Source organism: Cnephaeus nilssonii (assembly GCF_951640355.1).
Source record: "Cnephaeus nilssonii genome assembly, chromosome: 6".
NCBI lineage: Eukaryota > Metazoa > Chordata > Mammalia > Chiroptera > Vespertilionidae > Cnephaeus > Cnephaeus nilssonii.
Window position 1 is genome coordinate 58,079,278 of NC_137077.1, and position 12,299 is coordinate 58,091,576.

Consider the following 12,299-nt stretch of genomic DNA (forward strand, 5'->3'; position numbering starts at 1 on the left):
TCAATGAATGTGTACTAGTATGTGCAAGATTTAAGAGTTCATTTGACTATATATTATATGATTCCATTAATTTGAAATGTCCAGAATCATCAATAAAGACAAAATGTAGGTGAGTGGTTTCCTAGGCTTGAGGTAGATGAGAGAGAAGGATGATGACTGCTAAAGAGTTCAGGATTTTTGGGGGAGTAAGAAAAACATTCTAAAATGGACTGTGGTAATGGTTGCGCAACACCTCAAATATAAAAAAAAATCATTCAATTGTATACTTTAAATAGGTGAATTGTATTGAATATGAAACATGTACCAATAATGCTGCTCCCTCACACCTCCAAAAAAGAATGCATTTGATTAATCATTGGTTGACTGATTTGCTTTCTTTTTTACATTTTGATAGATTATGAATACTAGCCTATATATTTTTTGCTTTTAAAGTACTTAAAGGGTACTATCAAAATTAAGTGACTCTGGGGTAATGCTAATAAGGCAGTCAAATAGTAAAGAAGTATCTATTCAACATCTACTATAGATCATGCAAGGTATTGGACTAACCAAAAAATGCTCAATCCTGCCCTTAAAGAGTCTGAAGAGCTAGTTTAATCAAATTAAGATGGTTAAGAGGAAAACGGTAAAGATTATGTTATCAGAAACCTCTTGTGACCCATCTCCCATCCTCCTGCACCCCTTTTTCCTCCAGCTGGTGCTTTAGTAACTAGCAATGTACAGATGTAACCTAACAGCTCCTCACCATAGCTTCCAGCAGGTCCTCCCACTGCAGCCACATGAACACTGCAGAACTGCTCAGCCATTCCAATGCACACACAAAACTGCAGTAGATGGGAATTAACAATTAGTACAATCCTGGACCACGTGGCATCTGATGCATACATCTCCACTCTTCTGTGTCTCGGGTGCACAATTCTCAGGTGTTTGTATACCACGTCTCAAAGTTTGCCCAGCGGGATTAAGTTATAGTTGCCCACAGCTATTACTTCTTCCATCTTTCTCTTTCCAAGTACTCCACCTCTTCATTCTAGTGTCATTTCCCAAAATAACATCATCTGGTGAAAGCTCTGCTTTGGGAAGTGAAGGGGTCTCAGTTTCAAGCAATTCGCAAAGTCTTTTTCTATATTCTTATCACCTAACCAAGAAGAACCAAATCTCTGCATCCAAAGCATAGGTAATGTCAATCATGTATGATAGCCATAAATTCTGCCTAGGTTGCCAAACGAATTCATTCAACATGCCACTCATTCCTTCATCAAATATTGAATGTGCTCTATAAACCAGGCTCTCTTCTAAATTCTGGAATACAGCAGTAGACATAATAAAATCCACACTCTCCGGAGGTTATACTATAGTGGGGAAAAACAAATAATAAACAAGTAAATATATGATATGCCAGGTGATGATTAGTGATATAATAAAAAATAAAACTGAGTAAAGTGGTTAACAAATGATGTGGAGAGGTTGTAACCAGAAAAAAAAAGTGATATTTGAGTAGAGATCTGAATGAAGTGAGGAAGTGAGTCCTGAAACTCTCTGGAGAAAATTGCCCCAGGTTAATGGGACAGCAAGGGCAAAGACCTGTCAGTAGAAATGAACTTGTTATGTTCAAGGGAGAGGGAGAAGGCAATACAGCTGTAATGGAAGGAGCATGGAGGGGAATGGCAGGAAATAGGCAGGGTGGCTCTTGAAGTCCAAGGGACAGAGGGTAAATTTTATTCTGAAAGCAAAAGGAGGACATTGGAGCCCAGCCAGCGTGGCTCAGTGGTTGAGTGTTGACCTAGGAACCAGGAGATCATGATTCAATTAGTTCGATTCCCCATCAGGGCACACACCCTGGTTGCTGGCTCGTGATCCCCACTGGGGGACATACAGGAGGAAGCCAATCTATGATTCTCTCTCATCATTGATGTTTCTATCTCTCTCTCCTTCTCCCTTCCTCTCTCTGAAATCAATAAAAACATTTCTAAAAAGGAAGATATTGCAAAGTTTTGAAAAGGGGGAGAACATGACTAAATTTACATTTCTAAAAGATCATCCTAACTGTTGTGAGGTAAATTGACTGTGGGAGTGCCAAGGTGGATGGGGGGAGGGGAGTGAACACAAGTAAGCTGTAACAGTTGTCCAAGAGAGATATAACAGTACATACAGATGGAGGGAGGGAGTGAACATTCAAATCGATGAAGCACCTAGAGGAAAAATGCACATGTTAGTTCTGCTCAAGCACTGTTTTTCTTTCAAATGAACATGTTGATGAAAAGCTATTCCTATTCAACCAAAGAAAATGTAAATGAATTTTTAAATCAGAAAGTATAAAACTGTTCTGCAATATTACATGGTGTTTGTATTGTTTTCAAAGAGAAGCCGAGTCTATGTTTAAGCACTTGACTTAAGGAGAGAACTTAGAACAGAACCCCTTCAATCACAATCAACAGGAAATCAAAGGTCAGATATAAATTATGTAAGTCAGGAGGGAAAAATATCCTAGGCTCACTGTTCTATATAGATTAAAAAATTAAAAGGGCCCTGGCCAATGTGACTCAGTTGGTTGGAGTGTGGTTCCATGCACTGGAAGGTTGTGGGTTCGATTGCTGGTCAGGGTACATACCTAGATTGCAGGCTCAATCCCCTGTTGGGGCATATACGGGAGGCAGCAGATCGACGTATGTCTCTCACATCAATGTTTCTCTCTCTCTCTCCCTTTTCCCCTAAGATTAAAATGAATTTAATGAATACATTTAATGCAGGGATTTAAGGGGTAAACCAGCACAAGTAAAAGGAGAGTGAAATTTTTTCTTAAAAGTATGATTGTCAAGTCCTGTCATTCAGGATATTGGTATGAGGGGAAATCTGATATTTCAACTGAAATGATAAGATTACAGATGCACAGATTTTTTAATAAATGTAAATAGCATATTTTAAAATATTTTCAGAAAAAGTATCTTAAAAACATCCTTCGCTTGTTCATTTATTTCATCTCCTCCTTTTACACCTTAAAAGAGACAGTGCTTGCATGAAGATTGCACCCAGATGTCAAAAGGCAAACAATATATTTATCCCACAGGTACATGTATTTTTCTCTTTAACAAAAACTTTGTATATTAATGGCCAACACATACACAGTACTTGCTATATGCTAAACACTATTCTAAGTGCTTTACAGACATAAAAGCATTTCATCCTCACAACTCTACTAGGCATGTGCTGCTATTAGTCCCATTTTATAGATGAAAAAATGGAGGCCCACCAGAAGTTAAATATGTTGGCATAGCTGGAAGCCAGAATTCAAACCCAGGCAGTCTGCTCTGTGCTCTTGACTACCACGTGCTCTTAACTACCACTCCTGTACAGGATGTAGCTCGGTTATGAGTCGGCGAAATCAACACCTGTAGGGTGCAATTGAAAGAAAATGAGTGAGGCACTGGGGAAACTCTCTCTCCTCAACAGCTAACTCTACCACACCAGAGAAGATGCAAGTGACATTTTCTAATCCTGCCGAACATCTCACCTAAAAGAGGGATTTGCCTTCCATATCATAGGCAGAGTCTCATATTCTGAAGATTTTCTTCTGGCCGTAGCAGTCAAGCACTACCATGCTTCGTAACAATACCAGGGCACTGTGCCGAAGAAGCTGGATTTTTATTCAGCTGCGTGAACAAAACCTGGTTTCAAATACAAGGCTTCCTTTTTTCTCATTCCAGGGGATTTCATTTAAGACTGAAAAATGTCCTTGCCATAAGAGGATCTTAATATAAGAGAAAACAATTCTATTTCATTCTAGGGGTTTTTTCCTCCAACTTAACTCAAATTCAAAATACCATTCACCCAAGCATGCCCTCTTCTTCTAACGTGGCCTAAGACTCTCATCTCAACAAATCTTACCAGACATTCCCAAACAATTCATGCAATCGCCTTAACACACTAAAACAATTCGTTGACTTTTTTATAAACAATGGCTGTTATCTTATACTACCCATATTTAACCTCATGAAAATCCAGCTAAGAAGACTCATATTAGAACCTGCATTTGCTAAAGAAAGAAGGTAAAGAATAGAGAACTAAAATGTCTTGCATAGGATCACATAAGTAAGTGAAGTGTGGCGAAGATATGTGGATATGGCTCCAGAAAAGTAAAGAGCAGCCATTAACTGTCCATTAGATATGAAATCAGTCATTCAGCTGGCTTACTGAAACCTGACGTGCACGTTCCATGCTAATCAGCAGAGTTCCATAGTGAACCATTGGAAACTCCCAAGCAAGTTACCCACCTGCCCCAGTTTCCTTGTCTACATAATGAAGCTAGTACTAGCACCTATATCCCAGAATTATTGAGAAGGTTAAGCGAGGTATTGTACGTCAGCATTGAGCACAGTGCCTGGCACAAAGGATTTTAATACATAGAAATAGAACGATGCAATTAGAGCAGTCGAATGATGATTGAGCTCCTCTCACCACAGGGTGGAGAGGTGGCTTGGATGACATATTATCAGAAATGATGGATAGAGCCTTTGCCAAACCTGTGAGATTAAGGAAAGAGGTAGCATCCTGGCTAATATAAGTTCTTCTTACATCTATATGCTGACATAGGAGTCCATTCTCAGAAATTTTCATATGATTACAATGCAAAATCTTACAAACAAAAGAGTCATACCAAAATAAATCTAGGCAAATGCTTGGATTAATTAACTCTCTTTTTCCCCAATTAACATTAGTATCATTTCTTGTTGCTTATACTTTTTAAAAGGAAAACCAATTACAGGAACCAAAACTAAGTCACACAAAATTAATCCACCAATTATTAACTTAATCCTGTAATTTAGCATTCTATTATATATTGTCTTGTTGTCCTGTAGTTTCTTCAGAGGCTTTTAGCTTTCCAATTAGATTAGGAGAAACTCAAAGGCAGAAACTGCATAATATACTTTCTTTTTTGTTACCTACACAGCTTACTATAATTTCCGGTACATGGTAGATAGTCAATACCCTAAGACCATGGTGGTTGTGAATTAAATTCCATATCATGCCTTGGCAAGGCGAGGTACACATAGAACTCTCATGCATTACAGGAGAGAGTTAAAATTGGAATAACCACTTTGGGAAAATGTTTGGCAGTATTTACAAAAACTAAACATACATATACCCTATGCCACAGCAATTCCACTATTGGTGTATATGCATAAATATGTGCATACACCAAAAAAATGTATAAAAATGTTCAAAGCAGTATGATACAGAATAGATCAAAACTGAAACAATCTAAATATTCTTTCAAGATAGAACAAATAAGTGAATTATGGTATATTTACAATATGGAATACAGTGCAGCAATAAAAATAGACTATCTCCTCTAATTAAATGATATCAAAAATGGTGACTCTCACGAGCATAATGTTAAACAAAAGAAACCAGGCCCAAAGAGGTTCATATATGATTTGATTTATATAAAGGTCAAGGACAGGTAGAATGAATCTATAAAGATAGAAGTCGGAAGCCTTTGGGAGAGGGACACAGGAGAGACTTTGGAGTACTGGTAATAAAAATGCTTATGTGAATAAAAAGCCTCAGGACCAATATTATTGTAGTCCCCTGCCTTTGTCCCTCTCCCTATTGCAATCACTGTAATTTATGAATGTTCTATACGAATCATAAAAGGCAGAGAAAAGAACATCACAGCAAAAAACATTGGCCTATAAGACCTTCTCTAAGGTTCTGTTGCTCCCTTGAACTAATTCTGCAAGTTAGTCAAGTTACTAAATTTTTCTGTGCTCCCTCACCTAGAAAAAAAAAAAAATCTCTTTTATTCCCTAGGCAGCACAATACATAGTGATTCACGTCATGTGTAAAAAGTAAAACAAAAATATATTATGATGACAACTAATTAAAAACAACTTAAACATCAGAAGAAACTATGGAGAGCTATAATTAGCTGCCAAATGATGATATTGTAAAGAGATTTCAATACAAATAAAACTTGGGATCAAAAGGTCCCATCATGCTATGAACAGAACAATGTTAACAGAAAAATAAAAGCCAGATGATTTTATCACCAGCCCAGAGCACCCTCAGCCCTTCAACTTCTCCATCTTCTGTAGAACCACATCACTGGCCCCCTTTACCCAGCCAATGGAAAACGCCCCCAGGAACTGGCAACGATATGGTAGGGCAGGTCAGGGCAATGAAGTCTTGAAGTGGCTTATACTTTATTGTGTTTGCATAGAGCATTGTATATCCTACCTAATAATAGACAAATATGCAAATTGACCGCACCTTCGCTATGCCCAAGCCACGCCCACCAGCCAAGCCACACCCACCAACCAATCAGGACGAGTATGCAAACCACCCCAACCAAGATGGCGGCTAAATTGCATATCAAGACAGCATAGAAAGAAGCCAAGAGCTGCAGAAGGGAGCAAAGCTGCGGAGAAGCAAGCAAGTCGGGGGGAGGAGAAGGGAGGAGCGGAGGCGGGGCCGGGGGAGAAGGAAGGAGAGCAGGCGGGCTGGTGGAGAAGGCGGGGCGGGGGAGAAGGGAGGAGCCCAGGTGGGGCCGGGGGAGAAGGGAGAAAAGCAGGCGGGCTGGCGGAGAAGGCGGGGCGGGGGAAAAGGGAGGAGAGTAGGCGGGCAGGGTAGAGTGCAGCAGGAAACCCTATTGCAGGATTCTTCCTGCAACGGGAACGCTAGTCCTATATAATAAAAGGCTAATATGCAAATCAACCAAAAGGTAGAACGACAAGTTTCTATGATGCGCACTGACCACCAGAGGGCAGATGCTCAAAGTAGGAGCTGCCCCCTGTTGGTCAGTGCGCTCCAACAGAGGGACCACTGCTCAACCAGAAACCCTGAGCCAGGTTCATGGCTGGCGAGAGGGCGCGGGCCAGGCTGAGGGACCCCACCCCACAAGTGCACGAATTTCGTGCACCAGGCCTCTAGTAGTACTTATATATTTTATTTCTTGTGATAAAAAAAAAAGTTTTCTGTGGGGCATACACTTCAATCATAAAAGACACATCTTGGTTTCTCCTTCCTATAATCTTCACCTTCTTTCTCTAAGAGATATCCTGGCCCCTCCTGAGCACCTGCATCCACTGTACCCTTTCTCTTATAACCTTTATACAACTGGGCCTAGAGAGGAGGTATGTGACCCTCTGGCTTCTCATTGCAGCTTCCCCCTCACATTCCATTTTCATTATATTAAATTACTAGAGGCCCACCCTCGCGTGCCCTGCCCACCCGCCTGCTGCCCCGCCTTGACACCCTAACCTCTCCATCCAGAGCTCGAGTGTGCCTGGCCCCGCCCCTGACCCCTCTGGCCTTCTCTGGCCGCTTCAAGCCCCACCCTCCGTCCCGGGAGTTGCCTGAGTTGCCTCGGGCTGGTTGTGCCTCCCTGCTTCTGCCCAGTGGCGGCTCCACCCCATCATGGCGCCAGAGGAGAGCATGGAAGTCTCACGCCTGCTGCAGAGTTTCGAGCAGCGCTGCCTGGCAGCACACACGCTGTGCTCCTTCCCCTGGCAGGTGGGCGGCGGGTGCGCTGAGTGTGAGCGGTGGGTGGCAAAGGACTGGTGAGGGGGGAGCTACAGGCTCTCACCCCACCCTTCCTGCCACGGGATGGTCCCGCCTCCTCCAGGAGCAATGAGGCGTCTCTGCCCCGCCACGCACGCATATGCAGCCTCCTGCTGATCAGTCATTGCAGCGTGAGGGCATCATGACCATCAGCATATTAGCTCTTTATTATATAGGATTTTCTCCCTCTCTCCTCCATAAAGTTTCCTAGCTAGAATCTTATCCGTTATTACCCCCAAACCTTCATTATTGATGCCATCTACAGATACCTGAGTCATTTCCACTCATTGGTTGACAATTTTAGCTCCTGCTTCATGATGACTTTATAAAACACAATTCCTATCTTAATTTTTAGCTATTTTACTTCATACATAGACCTTCCAACCCTGGCCTCTTCTTGAATTTCTCTCCTCTAATAATTATGTTTTACACCCCATCCTAGCCCCTTATTCCCAAGTCATGTTACTCACCTTATTACCTACCTACAAACCCTCCAAAATCTAAATTTCATGCATCCCACTGCCTGACCACTTCTTTCTTCATGCTCATTCCTTCCAGTACCTCAATTCACTCCAACAATGCTTAAACCCCACAGGGACTTGCAGAACACTGATCCTACTAATTTTTCACTGTCCTCCCTTTCAATGTCTCTCCAACCTCCTTGCTCAATTAAAATTCCATGGCAATCATTATAATCACTTCTTTGCATATATCCTTGACTCTTTTCCTCTCTCACCACCTTCATCTCTCACATGGATTATTGCCTTAGTATTCTAACAGGTCCCCTAGCTTCTATCTTTATCCACTGACAGTCTGTTCTCAACACAGCAGCCAGGGGGGTCCTTTAAAAATGTAAATCAGGTCATGTCATTTCTCTATTCAATACTCTCAGTGGCTTCCATCTCACTCTGAGTAAAACCCAAAATCCAAGTGATGACTTACAAGCCTACTTATGATCCATGCCCCTTACCTCTGACTTGCCCTCCTCTGACTCTTCTTTGCACTCACTCCAGGACAAAAACACTCGTCCCCTCACTATACCTCAAACCCACCAGATATTCCCCTGCCTCAGGGCCTTTGCATTGATGCTCTCCCCTGCCTAAAATGCTCTTATCCTAGATATATCACTGACTTTCTTCTGTGCCTTCAAGTTTTGCTCAAATCTCAGTTTCTAAATAAGGCTTACCCTGAAATCTTATTTAAAATTGCTAAACCTCCACTCCAGCCTAGCACTCGCCATCCTCTATACCCTGTTCTATTTTTCTTTTAAACATTGTATTTTTAACTGTCAACTATACTATACAATTTGATTATTATGTTTGTTACCTTCCTCTTGTCCCCTCCACCACTAGAATTTAGACTCCACAAAGAATAAAGGTTTGGATCTATCTTGTTCATTTGTACCTGCCAAGTACCTAGAGTAAGACCTAGTACGTGGTAGATATACAATAGATTTGTTTAAATAAATCCAACATAAATATTTCTCTCTGTGTGACTTGCTGGATTTCAATAACACCAGAACCAGACTACAGTAAAATCTCTTAGATTCCTAATTTGCAATGTTTCTATAGAAAGTGGGCTCAAAAAGAAAAGAAAGTTCCTAATTGACCCATATGTTATTGCCCAAAAGTTGATGTCTATACTTTCCCCCATAAGTAACAAATATTTTGATTGTCGATCCACAAGTCAGTCTATAAGATTATATTTAATTTACAGTTATTTAAATTATTTTCTATTATAAATGGATAACAATGAATTTAACTAACTCAATACCAATTAATTAAGCAGCAATGCAAAACACAAGGAAAAATTTGGAGGTGGTGGCTATACCTACTACATTGTGGCGATGGTATCACAAGTATATACATATGTCCAAATTTATCAAAATGTACACATTAAATATGTGCAGTGTTTGTATCTCTATTAGATCTCCATAAAGCTGTTTTTTTAAAAGCAAGACAAAAATAATGAATAGTATGATTTTATCTTGAATGCCAACACTTAAGAGCAGCCATATTTAATTAAAGAAAGTGAGAAGAAAGATAGAAACTTTCACGCCTACTCTGAAGGGGAGGTCAAGGCTCTTTCAGGTTATTAGAAATGTAGTCTTTGTTATGTCTGTTTTCACTTCAAAGCATGGTTTCCCTTTTCTCTGTTACACGGGGATCACCAGCGCTGCTCTTATACCTTCTAGCTCACAGATTGGTTCTTTTCAACTCATCGAAATGAAATAAAAAGAGAGCTCGAAAGAGTGAAGGAGACTACGTGTTTTTGATATTACTAGGCAACAGCTGGAAGGAGGGAAACAAAATGGTGCTAAAATGAAGAAAAATTGTTTGAGCTGAAAATAGGTGTACTGTATACGAGGAGGGCGCATCTCCTCTGGGCTCAGACATTAGTCGAAAGGGAAAACATAAACAGTGTTACCAAGTCCGGTGGGAAGTGTAGCAGTGTGTAAGCACGATGAGCAAGATAATTGTTCAATCAGTGAGTCAATGAATTAGTGAATGAGTACGTAAGTCATAAGTGTATGATGCGAGGGTTGCTTTCACCCTGGGAAAAGAGAGTGCCCGGGAAGAATTGTTACGTTGCCCTGATGGTCAGTCATACTGGCTACCTTTTAAAGGTTCTGGTTTTATTTGCATTGTCTCCACATTAGACTTGCTTCTTTCTCTCTTTCTAATCGGATCATAAATATAGATCATTGTGGCTTCAGAATATATAGTATATGTTTCTGGAAATTTACATATAATAAAGTTTAATTTTAAATAGAGGGAAATGCATGATTTTTTTTAATCCATTACATTTATATAGCACTTTCCAGTTTATCAGTCATTTAGATGTGAAATTTTAGCATAAAGTGCTCTTAGGGACCACATACTATCTATATTATAAATAATCTGGTTCATTTAAGAGCAGGAAAATGAGGTCCAGAGATGGCCAACGATTTCTCTCAGGTCACAAAGTGGGCCTAAAATGTAGGTCCCCTCTCTGCCCATCCTGCTTTCTTCCCAGTAATCCACACAAGTAACTCAGGCAGACATCACTACATGCATTTTACAAATAAGGAAAGTGAGGTGTGGACAGGCTACATGTCTTAAGTAAGCTACACAAACAGCCCAACCCCAGCCTGATGCTCTTTCTGATATGTACACCTACTCAAAGTAAGTCATGTCTGAGAAAGAAACAAATGTGAAGCCAATAAATCTTTGACAGTCTACCCCCAAATCATCTATGTATTTATGTTTGAATTTCATTATTTTCATGTCATTATTTTCTATTTCTCAACACAAACCTATTTGCTTTTGTAATACTATTAAGATTCACAGCAAGGATTTATTAGTGTATTGTTCTTCTTTAGATTTATAGAAACAATTTGGAACAGTATAAAATCTAACCTGATGATAGTATTGACTAGATCCTAAATTCCCTTCCATTTGTTTTGTAAACTGTGTACAAAGGATTTGAAAGGTTATCGTTTAGGAAAGGTTTTGTGTTTTGTTTAACCTTCCTTTCTAATTCATCTGTGCTTTTTGTTGACCAAGTAAAACAGGGTTGTGGAGTGTGCCCTCTGCTGGTAAGAAGAGGAAATTGTCATATTTAAACCAAAGAGATCCTTTGAATTATGTGACTATGTGGTATTATCTGAAGATCTAAAATATATGAGGCTACAAATAACTGATTTTGTAAATAATCATCATGTTATTATATAGACACTTAAATTTGGAAAGAAAATGGATTTACAAAACACAGAAACGGAAATTGAATTATTGGATTTATACTTATTTTGACATTTTATTTTGCTTTACTACTAAGTAAAGTCTAAGAGGCTACAGCTAGGAAGGGAAAGTGCAGTCATTCCCAGGTTGATGAAGCCACTCCAGGTTTTCATCATATTTTTCCAAGCAAAGTGTCAATTGCAAGCACTGACTCTGTCATTAAATGGAAGTCACTAAATTCAGTGACCCATATATCTTCTCCCACCCATTTTCTATCACTGTCCTTCAACAACTCCATATCAACCTTTTTAATAACTGCTTCCAAGGCAAAGAGAGAGATAAATTCCCAGCTGATCATTATAAGGGTATGCTTTAGACTTGGGAAAGTTACTTAAACTGTCAACAATAAACTTAGGATAATATTTCTTACCTCCTAAGGTAGTTTTGTGGACTAAATGGACAATATAGAATAGAGCAAAAGTAGGTTTACAGTTATTCAGATGGAAAATAATAATTAATAAATAATAACACAAGAATAAACTCTGTGTTTTGCATACTCAGAACTGTTAACATACTATTGTCCCACACTGTATGTGTTCCTTATTATGGCGGTGTTGAAAAACAGGTCTTGCCCTTAAAACATAATGGGCATGCTATTATGATGACTGTCCTATATGATCTGTCACCAGGCCACCTCTCCTACCATTCTCCTCTGCTACAGCCACCCTGAAACTCTGCCATGCATACTGTGCCCCTGGGCCTTTGCACTTGCTGACCCCTATGACTGTACTGTTCTTTACACATACAGCACATGGCCTGTTCCTACAGATCACCCTATATCAAATCCAATTGCTTTACCCTGCTTTTCTCCCATGCATCACTTCCTATTATTACAGTGATTTTGTTTTGTTTCTAGTTTACAGCTTCCCAATAAGAAGGTAAGCTCTGTGAGACAGGGACTATACTTGGTTCACTGCTTTGTTCATGGTGACTGGAAGAGTACCTGGTTCTCAGTAGGTA

General features: G+C 39.8%; 1 protein-coding gene across 1 annotated transcript in view; it reads right to left on the reverse strand.

Moving 5' to 3' along the window:
- TAFA2 (TAFA chemokine like family member 2) overlaps positions 1–12,299 on the reverse strand; it is a gene marked incomplete at its 3' end in the record, with an annotated part of 416,622 nt that overhangs the window by 207,834 nt on the left and 196,489 nt on the right. The gene's annotated exons all lie outside the window — the stretch shown is intronic.